The sequence below is a fragment of the Glycine soja genome, chromosome 7, assembly GCF_004193775.1.
Source record: "Glycine soja cultivar W05 chromosome 7, ASM419377v2, whole genome shotgun sequence".
Lineage (NCBI taxonomy): Eukaryota > Viridiplantae > Streptophyta > Magnoliopsida > Fabales > Fabaceae > Glycine > Glycine soja.
The window spans coordinates 21,755,268-21,769,030 of NC_041008.1; the positions used below are offsets into that span (position 1 = coordinate 21,755,268).

The window sequence follows — 13,763 nt, forward strand, 5'->3', positions numbered from 1 at the left end:
TTACTATTCTCTGCACAAAAACTTAAATGATGTTAATGTAACAATTATTTGCTCTAAAAGGAAAAATTAGAAGAGAAAAATTACAAATTCCTATATAATTTAACCCCAAAATATATTCATAATTAGCCGTTATTAATCACATCATACCAAGTTAATACTAATTTGAAATTTTTCAGTCTATTTATCCCCTTTTTCTTCCTCTACCTAAAACCCCATAATTTCAACAAAGAACATGGCAAAGAATTGATATGGTGAATAAATTAACATGTATCAAGTAGAACAAACTTGGGAATCATGTGCTCTGCAGTCACAGATTTTCCCAGAGCTTAAGAAAGCAAGCTTACCACAACACTTCTGCAGCATCTTTAAAATAAGAGTTGTAGCTTCCCCAACTAAATCATACTAATGATGGAAATCCAAAGATATGATGTTTGTGATCCTCTAGCCAGGACTTGGTTTGGGGATCTACACAAATGAGAACACAACCAGATTTATTGTTCATACAATTTTTAATCAGAACAATAGGCACGACATGAGATAGAATTGCATCCGTCTTACCTCCAAGATATGCAAATCCAAAAAACCTCTGCATGTTTTCAACAGTCTCATCAAGCACCCATTCTCTTAAAGCATGGTCCCTTGTGACCTAAAAGTTTGGATTAAGGTTGCAGGTAGACTACAGGACTTTATACCATTGGTAATTTCATAAAGGAGAAACAAGTACCTTTGCAACTATGCTTGCACCACTGACAATGGGCTAAAGGCTATCAGCCTTCTTTGCAACCACAAATTTGATAGATGGAAAACTATTAGGCAACTTAATTTCATATTTCCTTGCATCTCCAAATGTATCTATATAAACTTGCAAGGAACAAATTATGCACTTCTCACCTCAGTAATTGAATTATCATCTGCTTACTACTTAATACCACACCCTATATACTTAACCACAACAAGGTTTAACCCACTCTCTTTTGGTACTTATTCCACTTAATGTCCAAGGGAAGAAATTAATCACACTGCTCTTATTGAAAGTGAAAATCATGAATAAAAAGGTGCCATAGGCACTAACCTTATAATAAACCTCTAATCATTTGAGCTATAGATGAATCACATAATCAACTTACATTTGATATTAATTAATAATTACATATAAGTTGCAAGGTTTTTACCTCAGTTAGAAGCACTTCCATTTTCAGTACCTTGTCAATGAGGCTCATGGCAGAGCTATGTAAAATCTCATTCAAGTTAATCTTATTTCTGTCAAAAATTACAACAAGAAAAGCACTCAGGAAATAGAAGAGAATCCCAGTGAAAACATTGAAGGAGTAAGCTATATTGATTTACTTCTTAAGCATTTTAGTGGAGAGTTCCCGTGGGTCAATGACATCAACATCTTATCCAATAGAATCATTAAGTTTTAAAGTTTCATACAATTATTCCTTCTTCTCTTCCTTGAGTGTCTTAGAATCTACACCAATAAAAAAGCAAAAGGGTGAACCACTAAGTTTCAATGGATGCACACTATGCAGTGTTTCCAGTAACATCGTCAATTCAATACTTTCCCACCAAGCATAAGGTATTTACTAAAATTAATATAAGCTAAACTGCTAAGTGAAACTAATCAAATCTTATAAATCTTCTAATAATATAAAATTGAGAACAAAAGATAATAATAATAATAATAATAATAATAATAATAAGTTGAGGTGGTATGGTACCTGCAAAACTTAACATGGAAAAGGTCATCAGATAGGACTAAGCACGGTATAAGAAATCATAAACCATAGGCCTTGAAATAATGACGGAAAAATGTTAAAAGGAAAAAAAAAGAGGGAAAGTGGAGAATGGAAAAGGGAATGAACCTAAAAGAGGCCTCTTCCAGCTTCGTCGATTCCCATTACGCAAGGCTTCGATGCCCATTTTGGAAGAATTTTGGATCCCATTCTACTTCCTTTTAATTACTCAAGGAAACACGCATTTTCTTCTCAAGGGCTCTTTATTCCGCGAAAAAGGATCATAGCTACGATTTGAGATTAAAAGAAAGAGAGAGAAAAAACGAAAAAAGGGAACATGAAGAAGAACAACCAACCTAAGGTTTAGCAAAATGGGAGTGTTGACACTCTGGAGGAGCTTGTCGCGGTCGCTATCGCTTGTGGAATGAGAAGACAAAAATGGAAACGGTGGAAGGATATATTTTGAGTGAGGCTAGGGCAGAAAATAAAAGGGTGTACATATGAGGAGAATTGTGCGTCAGGTTGAGACTAATTTCAAAACCATCTTTGAATACATGATTTTTAAGACGGTTTTAACAAAATCATCTTTGAACACTCAACTTCTAAGATGATTTTTATAAAACCATCATCGCACATTTCCTGTTATTTACAAATTTGCCATCGTCTGACATTCTAAGACGGTTTTATGGAAACTGTCCTAGAAGGTGTGTGACACCCTCTACCTCACACAAATACATACTAATAATAAAAGGAAAAATAGAGCGGAATTAATTAAAAGTTTTAAAACACATTTAAATAAAAAAATAATTCAAAAGGATAAAAGGTTCACATCCACTTAGTGAAATCATAATAGAACTTGCACGAATAAATGATAAAATTATCTCGGCTCAAAACAAGGCCGCCCATTCTACATGAAAAGAAGTCGCACTAAAACAAAAAACATAAAATAACTATATCATTCATGGAATTATAACAAATGAAATAAAACCCTATGTCTTGATGTAACATTTATCAGAGCATTTTCTTGTCACAGGCTAAGTCTCTTCATCTCCAACATGGAACTCATCATATGTTGGCTCACCTAGAACAAAATGATAATCAGCCCAAACACAAACACACACCAGGAGTAAATTATCACATTTCTAAATAAAATACGGATAAATAAAAACATAAGCAAAATACATTATACAATTATTTATAACATAACTCAACTTAATTCACTCCACGTTACTTCACCACTTTATCATTTAAAATTCATATTTCAATCACCAATCACATTACACATGAATCACACGCTTGAGTCAAAACGTAACAACACTCATCAATTTCATAATAAAAAATTCACAGGCGTAATGCAACAATTATACTAAGACTCAAGCCTATATGCAATGCGGTATCATGTCAATGAAAAACTACACTAGGGCGCTTAGGAGTACATAACAAGACACACCACACAATGGGTATGTCAGGTCACTCTCACTAAGTAAAATCATAAGGTAACCAGTCAGGGCCACTCTATTTTGTAAGAATGCTCCAACCATATGGGATTAACATAGGCTTAAAAGAGCACTCAAACTGAGTGTTCCCCCCCCCCCCCCAAGACCTACATTATGAAGAATTCATTAGGATCTTACCTTCCTAATTCAGGTCCAACCCTTAAAAACAATTTTTGCACGCAAACATTGTTCATGAATTATACAATATCCACGACCTCACACTTATGTTTCAAACACATTTAACACATTGTATTACAATTTAAGACTTTAGGTTCCTAACTTGGAACCCTACATTTTTCTTTTAACACTTCGTGCATAAACATTTTTTTTCAAGAAAAATAGCAGTCGGGTTATTGTATAATTCACAACTCACAACATAAGTAATATCACATCAAGTATCAATCACACAGTTATTCACAACCATATCTTATATCTACAATATAACATCTCACAATTTAACTAACTACAAAATATACTTAACAAATAGATAAACATGTATAATATAAATAATAAAACACATCTAACTTCAAGACTTACAAATATATTTACATATATCAAATATATATAACACACCACTATACAATTACATGTAATACTATATATATATATAATAACAACAATAATAAACATATCATTAGATAAATATTATATATATATATATATAAGTACATAAAAATAATTAAGCACATTAAATATATATCTAAGTAATTAAATATATCATAAACATTAATATATATATATATATATATATATATATATATATAAAACTAATTAACGTACTAAAAACATTAACATAAATATATTAAAATATTAACATGAACATACATTAACATAAATTTATTAAAATATTAATGTAAACTTAATATATATATATATATATATATATATATATATATATATATATGAAATGGTATTATATAAAAACATATTGCATAGTCTGTGAATGTTTAATGTTTTGAATAAAAATTATAAATATTTTTTGTGTAGAGAAAATATATATGAATATAATTGCAAAGAACATAAAGATATAAAAAATAATTGTTTAAGAGAAACTCTATCAATTTATAACAATTTCACATCGAGACATCAATGGGTATGTTAAACATAGTCAATTTGCGAATAAAAACACAAGAACAAAATTCAATTTCATAAAATAATCCAAAATAAACCTAAAAGTAACACTATTACAAAAAGGTTTTTTAAGGACACTTAAAAAGATCTTTTCACAATGATTTTAAATCGTCGTTGTATGCAACATCGTTAAAAACAAAACATTTTTTATGACGATTCAAAATTAACAGACATATAGAAAGTAAAAATTTTCTAAGACGATTATTAGTACTTTTTAAGACGGTTATTATTAATAATCGTCTTAGAAAGTTATGTCCGATATACTTTTTAAGACGATTATTTTGTCTTAGAAAGTATTTTTTTTTTAAAGACAGTTCTTGCCAATTAACCGTCTTAGAAAGTCCAAACTAAATGGCAATTAATATGCTATAAGGATATGATGTTGAAAACAAATTATTTGCTCTTAACTAAGAAGCAAGAACAAAGCAAGACACACACAAGTATAACACTATCAATAAGTATATAAATGCTTGAATTCTTAAGTATATAAATGCTTGAATTCTTGCTAGCTTCCTGGAATTATAACATGCATTCATCAAACCAAAGCACCAAAATGCATAACTTAAAAGAAATTTAACATACATAAGAAGAGTGTATTTTATACGTGATAACTCCCATTTAATTCCAGTATGAAACGGAATATACAGTAATGAACAAAATTGGTAACGTATCCTTTCATTAGATTTAAATTACTATTATTCTACATCTTTTTTTTCATAGTTCAAACATAGTACAAATTATGATTTTTTATTATTAATTTAATTTCATCAAGTCTCATTAAAATTATTAAAATAAGTATCGTATTTAAAAAATAATTTTATCTTAAAATAACTCTCGTGTTGGGTAGTTTTTCAATATAATATTAATTATTTTTTTATTAATATTTTTAACAAGTGTTATTTAAGTTTTTCAATATAATATTAATGTTATCATTACCTATAAATTTGCAAAATTATCATTATCTTTCTTTTTATTAGTTTTTAAAATAACGTATTTTTTTATATTCCTATTGTACATGATTAAAACTCTTTCATGGAATTGGTTTGTCTAAAGGAGGAGAGAGGTAATGTTTTACTTTATTAGACTAGCTAGTAAGTATCTTTTCTAATAAATTTTATTTAGCTTATAAAAAAATTCAAACTTAATTGTATTGCTTATTCAAGGCGAATATTTTTACATATATACTTATCCTGGAGTCTAATTAGCATATAGCAATTATGCAAGGTTAGGACAAATGTGAAAAAATGAGGATGCATACATATGCAAAGCAGTTGCATTATTTAAATATAAAAAATTTAATATGCTGCATAATTTATATCATATATAATTATCTTTATTTTTCTTTTTTTTGTTTGCATTTATCTTAAAGTTTCTCTCTCAAATTTGAAGGAACGCATTTTTATTGTCCCATTTTTATGTTTGTAAACATTTTCCTTTGCTAACTTTTTTTATATATTGAAGTTAAATATAAATAAATATAATCAATTTTGTTATATTTAATGTTATCATTTATCAAATATTTTTATTTAATTTTAATTTTATTTTCAGTGACTATTTATTTATTTATATATGATAGTAAGTTTTAATGTAAAATATTTTAGAATTCATCTTATTTTTTAGTTGAGATTAATAGTAAGCTTACATACACAAGCACATCATTCAGTCAATAAGGGCCAGTATAAAAATTTGAGTGAAAAATAAAGTAGCCAACACCCAACCACAGTAAGAGCAAGTATTAAGGCATCATAGAGGCAAAAACCTTTGTAGACTGGTCATCAGCAAAATCTCTAAAAGCAGTCACCACTAAGCTTGGACCGTCCATGAGCTCGCAATGATGGATGTTCTGGACTCACTGCACAACCAGAAATATTTGAATCTTAAAGAAGACAGCATAATTTAATATTCTAAGATAGTTTATCATGTAGAATTCAGAGATCATTTAGGTACAAAAGAATTAAGAAATTAATTTACAATTCAAATGTTAATTTATAAATTAATTAGATGCAGTTGTCAGATCAGGACCACTCTGCACAAGCAAGTTAATAAATAACACAAATCAACAACATGCATATCAAATCTATATCTAAATGCATACAACTAAGTAATTAATTTATAATTCCAATATAAATTTTTCTACCAAGATTAAGGAATTAACTCTCAAATCAAATATCCAAGTAATACCAAGAATTCCATAATTAGAAAGACACTGAAAGAACACAAGAGAAACTGGGTCCAAACCTTCTCCAAATCAGATGATTCAAATGTGACAATGGCGTAGTCATTCAGTTGCTTTGTATCTTCTCGTAGCATCCACCATTCAACAAACAACACCAAACCATTTTCATTACAACAAACAACTAATTACTAATATAATCGCCCTTATTGTAGATGTTAAAGAACAATGGTGTAATAAATCAATTTAGTTTTGAGCTGGATGGACTCACTTAAGGAAGCGAATCTCTCATAGCAAGGTTTCACTACTAAAAAAGGCTTTTTAACGACTACAATTGTGGAAGAATTTTCACTCTTTTAGCATTTTAGAAGACAACTTTTAACTAACAGATTTGAATTTTCACTCTTTTGGATGAATTTTAATGAGGAAATGTATTTTTTCAAACAAATTTCAAATGTTTTGGTTAATTATAAATATTTACATTAAATATCAATATAAATTACCGAAATGAAATTATAATTCTAGTTAAAATAATATAGCTAAAAGAAAGTATCTATATTGATTAATTAGGATCAACTAGTATGTTAGCCCCTTTGATATCCCTGTGAAAATAAAAACTTATCAATACTATAATAAGGAGTCAAGATGCTTGCATTTAATATAAATAAATCTTCAGTAGCCATTTAAATTACCTATGTACTGTATTTCTCCTTATTTATCTGTTTTTTAGTTAGCTATTGATATACCAATAAAGTCTTAGTTCAGATTTTTTAAGAAGTTACACATTGGATATGGGCCTATGCCCAAGAATTATCAGTTGTATTCTTTTTCTTCAATTTTAATTTCTAAATTTCATATCAGCACATTTGATCCATTCTTATATGTTCCTTTTAAAATTTGATAATTAACGGTGCTGAGGCAATTTTTTTTAGTTTTCGGGTTGTTAGAAACATTAGGTTGAGTAATAACTCAGGTGAATTCTTTTACATAGTCCCTACAAATGGATAGTTTCATTTATTTATACAATTTTTTACTCCACCTCAAAAATGTCCTAATTTATCAAACAGAAGTAAAATTATAATCTTTACTTTTTGAATGGTCGAACATTGAAATGACAATGACCTTGCTATATCAAAACCATTTATACTTGGATAAACTAAGTTCTAATTTTATTTAGTTCTTGATTCCTTACAATTAAAAAATTACTAGGGGCACACACACATAGAGAGAGTGATATAGATAAGAATGATGGGATGAAAAATATTTTATTATCCTTCTCTCTGTTTGAAATTGACTTCCAAGTTTTAGTTCAAATTGAGCTAGACTAGTATTTATCCCTCTCTGTCTGCATACTTGCTCTTACAACCCCTCCTCTCCTTTGAGCCAAACAAAAAAAATTGTTCATTCTCATGTGATTAAGAGAAAAAAAAACAATATAAAATATTTAGAAAAGAAAGTCTAATACCTTCTCAGCTTGAGTAGCAGAGTGACAGGCTTCATCAAACAATTTCCTTTATAATAAGAAAAGTCAATATCCACAATTTGATAAAAAATACAAATAACAAAAACTAACAAAATATGTACAGAAATTCAGTACAAACCTTCCTTTTATTGCAGAATTCTTAGCAGTAACAACTTCTTTATCAAGTAATTTAGAAGAACCATGTAATTTCTTTGCCATTCCTGAAACACTTTTGGGTATCTAGTTCTTATGAGAATTCACCATTTGTTTTGCTGAACTTGCATTTCTCTTGGTGGAATCTAAGAATGCCCGACAAATCCAATGACATGACCGTGATGCCAAGCTAACCATGTAAATAGTGTCTTGGCAAAATGATGGGTTCTAAATTCACAAAAAAAATACCAAAATCAAAGTTAAATTACTGACACACAATAAGGAAAGAAAACTTGAACTCAAAACCAACCATAATTACCAAGCACGAAACCAATAAAATTTTGCTTGTCCCCCTCAACGAATCCTCTGCAGCATGCGTGTAATTTTTAATCTCAGCAAGGTAGGATCCATCACTACTTTTCTTTCTAGCATCTTCATAACCTGAAAAAATGTTAAAAAACATAACAGTGTTAGTCAAATTTTTAATGTAATTACCTTTAGTATATATTGTACTGCTGTAGTTAATTGACTAGAGTCACAGTTACATTACATCTGTGTAACTACTATATAAATTGGGTTGAATAATATTTCACTTCACCCTATGATATTTTCTCTCTCTCAGAATTTTATAAATGTCAACATGAGCCAGAAAAATAAAAAGATTATTTAGCAAAATAATGAAAACAAAACTCATACAGAAGAGTCTTAAGGTTTTTATCTCACTAAAAACCAAAGTGAGGGGGAGATTTCTTACAAGGGTCAACTTGGTGATGTCGCCTAGAAGACAATCTGGGATTATATTTCATTTTCCAGGTGTTCAATGATGCTGTGTTGGATCATATTGGGACAATTTGCTTTTGTTGTTTTACAGGCTGCGTCAACGTTTTGGCTTGTTCAAGCCATTGAAATTCCAATATTAACTAGTGATGTAAGCTTCATTGGAGCTTGTAGGCCTAGGATCTTCTTCATCAATGGATTCCTTTGCTCCTTGGAAGATGAATGGCAGCGGAATGGAGAAGGAAGAGAGAGAGGAGACGCCACTTCAAGGAGAAGATGAGTCTAGAAGAAGCTCACCACCATAGGAGGCCATGGATAAGAGCTTGGAGGAAGAAGGAGATGAATGAAGGGAGAGGGAGAGAAGAACACGAAATTTTGTGCTCCAAATGAGCTTTGAAATCTGAAGTTTAATATTCAAATGATCAAAGTTCAAAAAAATGCACACACATGACCTCTATTTATAGCCTAAGTGTCACACAAAATTGGAGGGAATTCAAATTTCACTTGAATTTGAAATTGAATTTGTGGAGCCAAAATTTCACTAATTATGATTAGTGAATTTTAGTTATGGTTCAGCCCACTAATCCAAGATCAATTCCAAGATTCTCCACTAAGTGTGCTTAGGTGTCATGAGGCATGAAAAGCATGAAGGACATGCACAAAGTGTGACTATATGATGTGGCAATGGGGTGTAGTAAGCAAATGCTCACCTCCCCCTCTAAAATTTAATTGGATTGGGCTTCTACCAATTCAATTAAATTTATTTCCAACCACACACATCAAATATCCACTTAGTGCATGTGAAATTACAAAACTACCCCTAATACGAAAACTAGTCTAGGTGCCCTAAAATACAAGGGCTGAAAAATCTTATATTTCTAGGGTACCCTACCTACATTATGGAGCCCTAAATACAAGGCCCAAAATTAATGAAACCTTAATCTAATATGTACCAAGATAAGTGGGCTCATACTTAGTCCATGAGCCCGAAATCTACCCTAAGGCTCATGAGAACTCTAGGGCCTTCTCTTGCATTTTTGGCCCAATATTCTTGGAGTCTTCTATCCAATGCCCTTGGGGGGTAGGATTGCATCATTCCCTCCCCCTTGAAAAGGATTTGACCTCAAATCCAGAGGTTCTTGAAACTCATGGATTCTTTCCTCAACACCTGTAAAAAGAATGAAAACATATGTATTAGTGATGTTGGGTATGTTAGAGTATGGTAAGGACTGAAAACCCCTTTCCTGGTCATCTTCCCATGAGAGAATATAGTTCCTCACCAACTCAATGAGTGGTGCTACAAGTATAGAAAAATATGGGACAAACTTTTTGTAAAAGTTTGTTAAGATATTGAAGCCCCAAATTTCCCTTATACTTGGTGGAGTAGGCCACTCAGGAATGGCCTTTATTCTCTTAGGGTCCATGGGAAGGCCTTGATCACTATTTAAAAAGTTAAGGAAAGTAATGGAATAATACATACCTTTTTCTTTATTTTCATGTTGATTATTCCTAAAAAAATTTACGACAAACCTAAGGTGTCCCACATGAGCACCTAGGTTTGCATTGAAACAAAAAATAAGAACAAACCTACCTAATGAGTCCCTATGTACACAAATCATGAAGATGTTGGGTGCATGAGTGATTTTACAAAAGAGTGTTGCACCACTCAACACATTCATTATACCACCTATCATAGGGATTTGGTGCCTAATAATACCTATTTTAGGCACCAACAAAGCACGAGGATTTAAGCTCTTGCGAACCAAACCCTCATCCAACAACTCCTTTACTTGAGGAATAACCTCAAGCTCAAGAGGTATGGCGGTGCTAAGGGATGTTTCCCTTGATAGGAGAAGATAGAAAGATTGTTTAAGAATGAGTGCTATTTTAATATCACATTTTGTTGCAAAATGATTTTCCTTGTTAACAATCTTCTTGGAGGAATCCTTTTCCTCCTTTTCCTTCCCCTTGGCCTTTGAACACAAGGCCTTACTATCCTTCTTTTTCTTTTGTTTTTCTAGTTTTTCTTCCTCATCCCTCTTATCTTTCATAGTTAGTTGATCTTTGGCCACCTGTGAAGGTGTTTGAGGATGCAACACAAATTTAGTGCCAAGATGGGTGAGGGTAATTTCATTAGTTAGGCCATTGTAAATGATCTTCCTATCAAATTGCCATGGCCTTCCTAAAAGAATATGTCCTGCCTCCATGGGAACTATATCACAATTAACTTCATCCTTATATGTCCCAATGGAGAAAGATACCTTCACTTGTTGGTTAACTATCATTTCCCCTTGCTCATTGAGCCATTGAATTTTATAAGGTTTTGGGTGGGGAATGATAGTGAGGTTCAACTTGGAAACTAATCTTGTGCTACAACAATTGCAACAAGATCCACTATCCACAATGAGAGAACAAGTTTTATCTAAAATTTTGCATCTTGTATGAAAGATGTTCTCTCTTTGGGATTGAGATAGATCACAAGATTGACCTCCAAGGAGCCTTCTAACCATTAAGAGGTCACCTTCTTGATGGGGGTAGACTTCCTCACTAGACTCTTCACCCCTTACTTCATCTTCACTTCCACTAGAGGAAGGGCAAGAAGTAGTCTCCTCTTGACTACTATAAATGTCTTGACCCTCCATGATCATGGTTTTCTTTGTGGGGCATTGAGAGGCAATGTGACCTCTCCCAAGACATTTGAAGCATTTAATGTTGCTAGTCCTTTCTTGGGAACTAGCCTTAGGGGTGTATTTCTCTATGGTCTTACCCTTATCTTCCTTGGGTTTTGAAGGTACAGCCCCTAAAATTCCATGGGCATGGTCCTTCCTTGGATAAGAGTGAGAGCCATAAGATTTTGAAGTAGGCTTTCTTTTAAGTTGTTGCTCCATTCTTATACAAAGTTGGACTAGCTCATCTAGGTCCCTATATGGAAGGAGTTCAACCTTGTCCCTCACTTCCATATTAAGCCCACTAAGGAACCTAGCTATGCTTGTTCTTTCCTCCTCCCTAAGTCCAGATCTTAAAAGGAGTAATTCCATTTGTTGTCTATATTCTTCAACACTCATACTCCCTTGTCTAAGCCTTTGGAGCTTGTCCATAAGCTCCCTTTCATAGTAGGAGGGAAAGTGCCTCTTCCTAAGGGCACTCTTAAGATCATTTCAATACTCTACTGGAGGATCCCCATGAATCCTTCGTTCCCTAACAAGGGAAGTCCATCAATAGAGGGCATACCCTTGAAAGCTAAGGGTAGCCAATGGAACTTTTCTCTCTTCGCTAATATGATGGCAAGCAAAGAGTTGTTCAACCTTCATTTCCCAATCTAAGTAAGCCTCAACATTATCTTTTCCATGGAAATATGGGAGGCTAATGTTAACCTCTTGAGGCCTTTTATCCTTTTCTCTTCTTTAGGAGTGATGTTTAGTATATGAACTATGACGCCCTCTATAATAGTCGCTAAGTTCTTCACTTAAACTCTTGCAAAAGTCATGACTACTATAAGAGGCATGTTTTTCTCTTTTCATTTCTTTCATTATTTTTCTTCTTTCTTCCTCTCTTATTTTCTCTCTTTCATCTTGACTTATTTCTTCCACTCTTTTTTTACCTTTTTCTTTTCTCTCTTGTTTTTCTTTCCACAACTTAAAGGATATCAACTCATCTAATATCTTATGCAAGGGGTCCTTAGGAGTAGAACCCTCACCATTAACACTAGATGAAGAATGAAGACTCATGTTGGTTCCTAAGTTATGGTTCTTTCTTGTTGGGGGTTTGAAAAAAAAGGTAAAAGAAACTATGGTTGAAACTAGCCAAAATAAACACTAAAAGAGGTGTGAAAGATAAGGTAAAAACTAATTGGTAAAAGGCAAGCTATCTAGGCGGTTTGACAATGGAGGGTAAAAGAAATAAGCTATGAAAGTAAGCAAGAAAAGCAAACTAGGTGGATCCTAAGAGTGTTTGGATGACCTCATTTAAGGTTCCCAACAAAGCACTCACTATCCTAAGGGAAAATTGCCTAAAATTATTACACACAAATGGAAGTAGGGTGACCTAGCGGAGGCTCCCAACTTACTTCCAATGAAAGGCCTTTTTGTTACAAAATTTGAAAGCAAAGCAAATTGCCAATTACAAAATTACAAAGAAAAAAAAGTCCTCAATTGTGGTGGCTATTCTCTCTTTAGTGTTTCACTCAATTTGAAGTGCTTCTTAGTCCAATAGCTCTTAAGGTGGTTGGCCCCTTTCTTCTTGACTCAAATTCTTCAAGATATGGCACCAATTCTCCTTTCCAATTCCCTATATGGCAACTCACAAACAAGGAAACAAAGAGACAAGCAATAACCAAAGAACAAAAAAAATGAAATGAAAGGTAAACCAATAGAGTTTTAACAAGACAAATTTTCAAGGATTATTCAACAATTAAAGCAATGAAAAGCACAAAAAAGCAAGCTAGGACTCAAAGAGAAACCTAGAATGGCTCTAGAGTAGAGTAGAAAAACTAAAAAAAAAAAGACTCAAGAAACCTCTAGTTTTGGCACTTGTTTTCACAATAATTTTCAATTTAAATTTCAGAACTAGAATTGGTATAAAATAGGCACCAATTATAGAACAAATTTTTGAGCCAAAACAACAAGCACACTTCCCTTTCACTTTTTTTTCCTGGACACTGATTTTTCTGCCAACTTGTGTGATTTTTATTATTTTTTCCTTTAATCCAAATCGCTTGGTTCTTTTTTTATAATTTTTTTCCAGATGTCTAGAAAATTCAGTAAAATTTTCAGTTCAAAACTCATAGTGACCAATTCCCAGTAATTTATACAATTTTGTATGTTCAAGCTGCCAGC

At 32.2% G+C, this 13,763-nt stretch overlaps 1 long non-coding RNA gene and 1 pseudogene across 1 annotated transcript; both read right to left on the reverse strand.

Moving 5' to 3' along the window:
• Positions 1 to 350: 350 nt before the first annotated feature.
• Positions 351 to 1,979, reverse strand: LOC114417854 (annotated as a pseudogene).
• A 6,260-nt stretch (positions 1,980 to 8,239) lies between these two features.
• On the reverse strand, positions 8,240 to 8,610 carry LOC114417842. The gene is made up of 2 exons (XR_003667946.1): positions 8,471 to 8,610; positions 8,240 to 8,379 (listed from the first exon to the last, which is right to left on the reverse strand). It is a non-coding gene; the product is annotated as an uncharacterized LOC114417842 (long non-coding RNA).
• Positions 8,611 to 13,763: the final 5,153 nt, after the last annotated feature.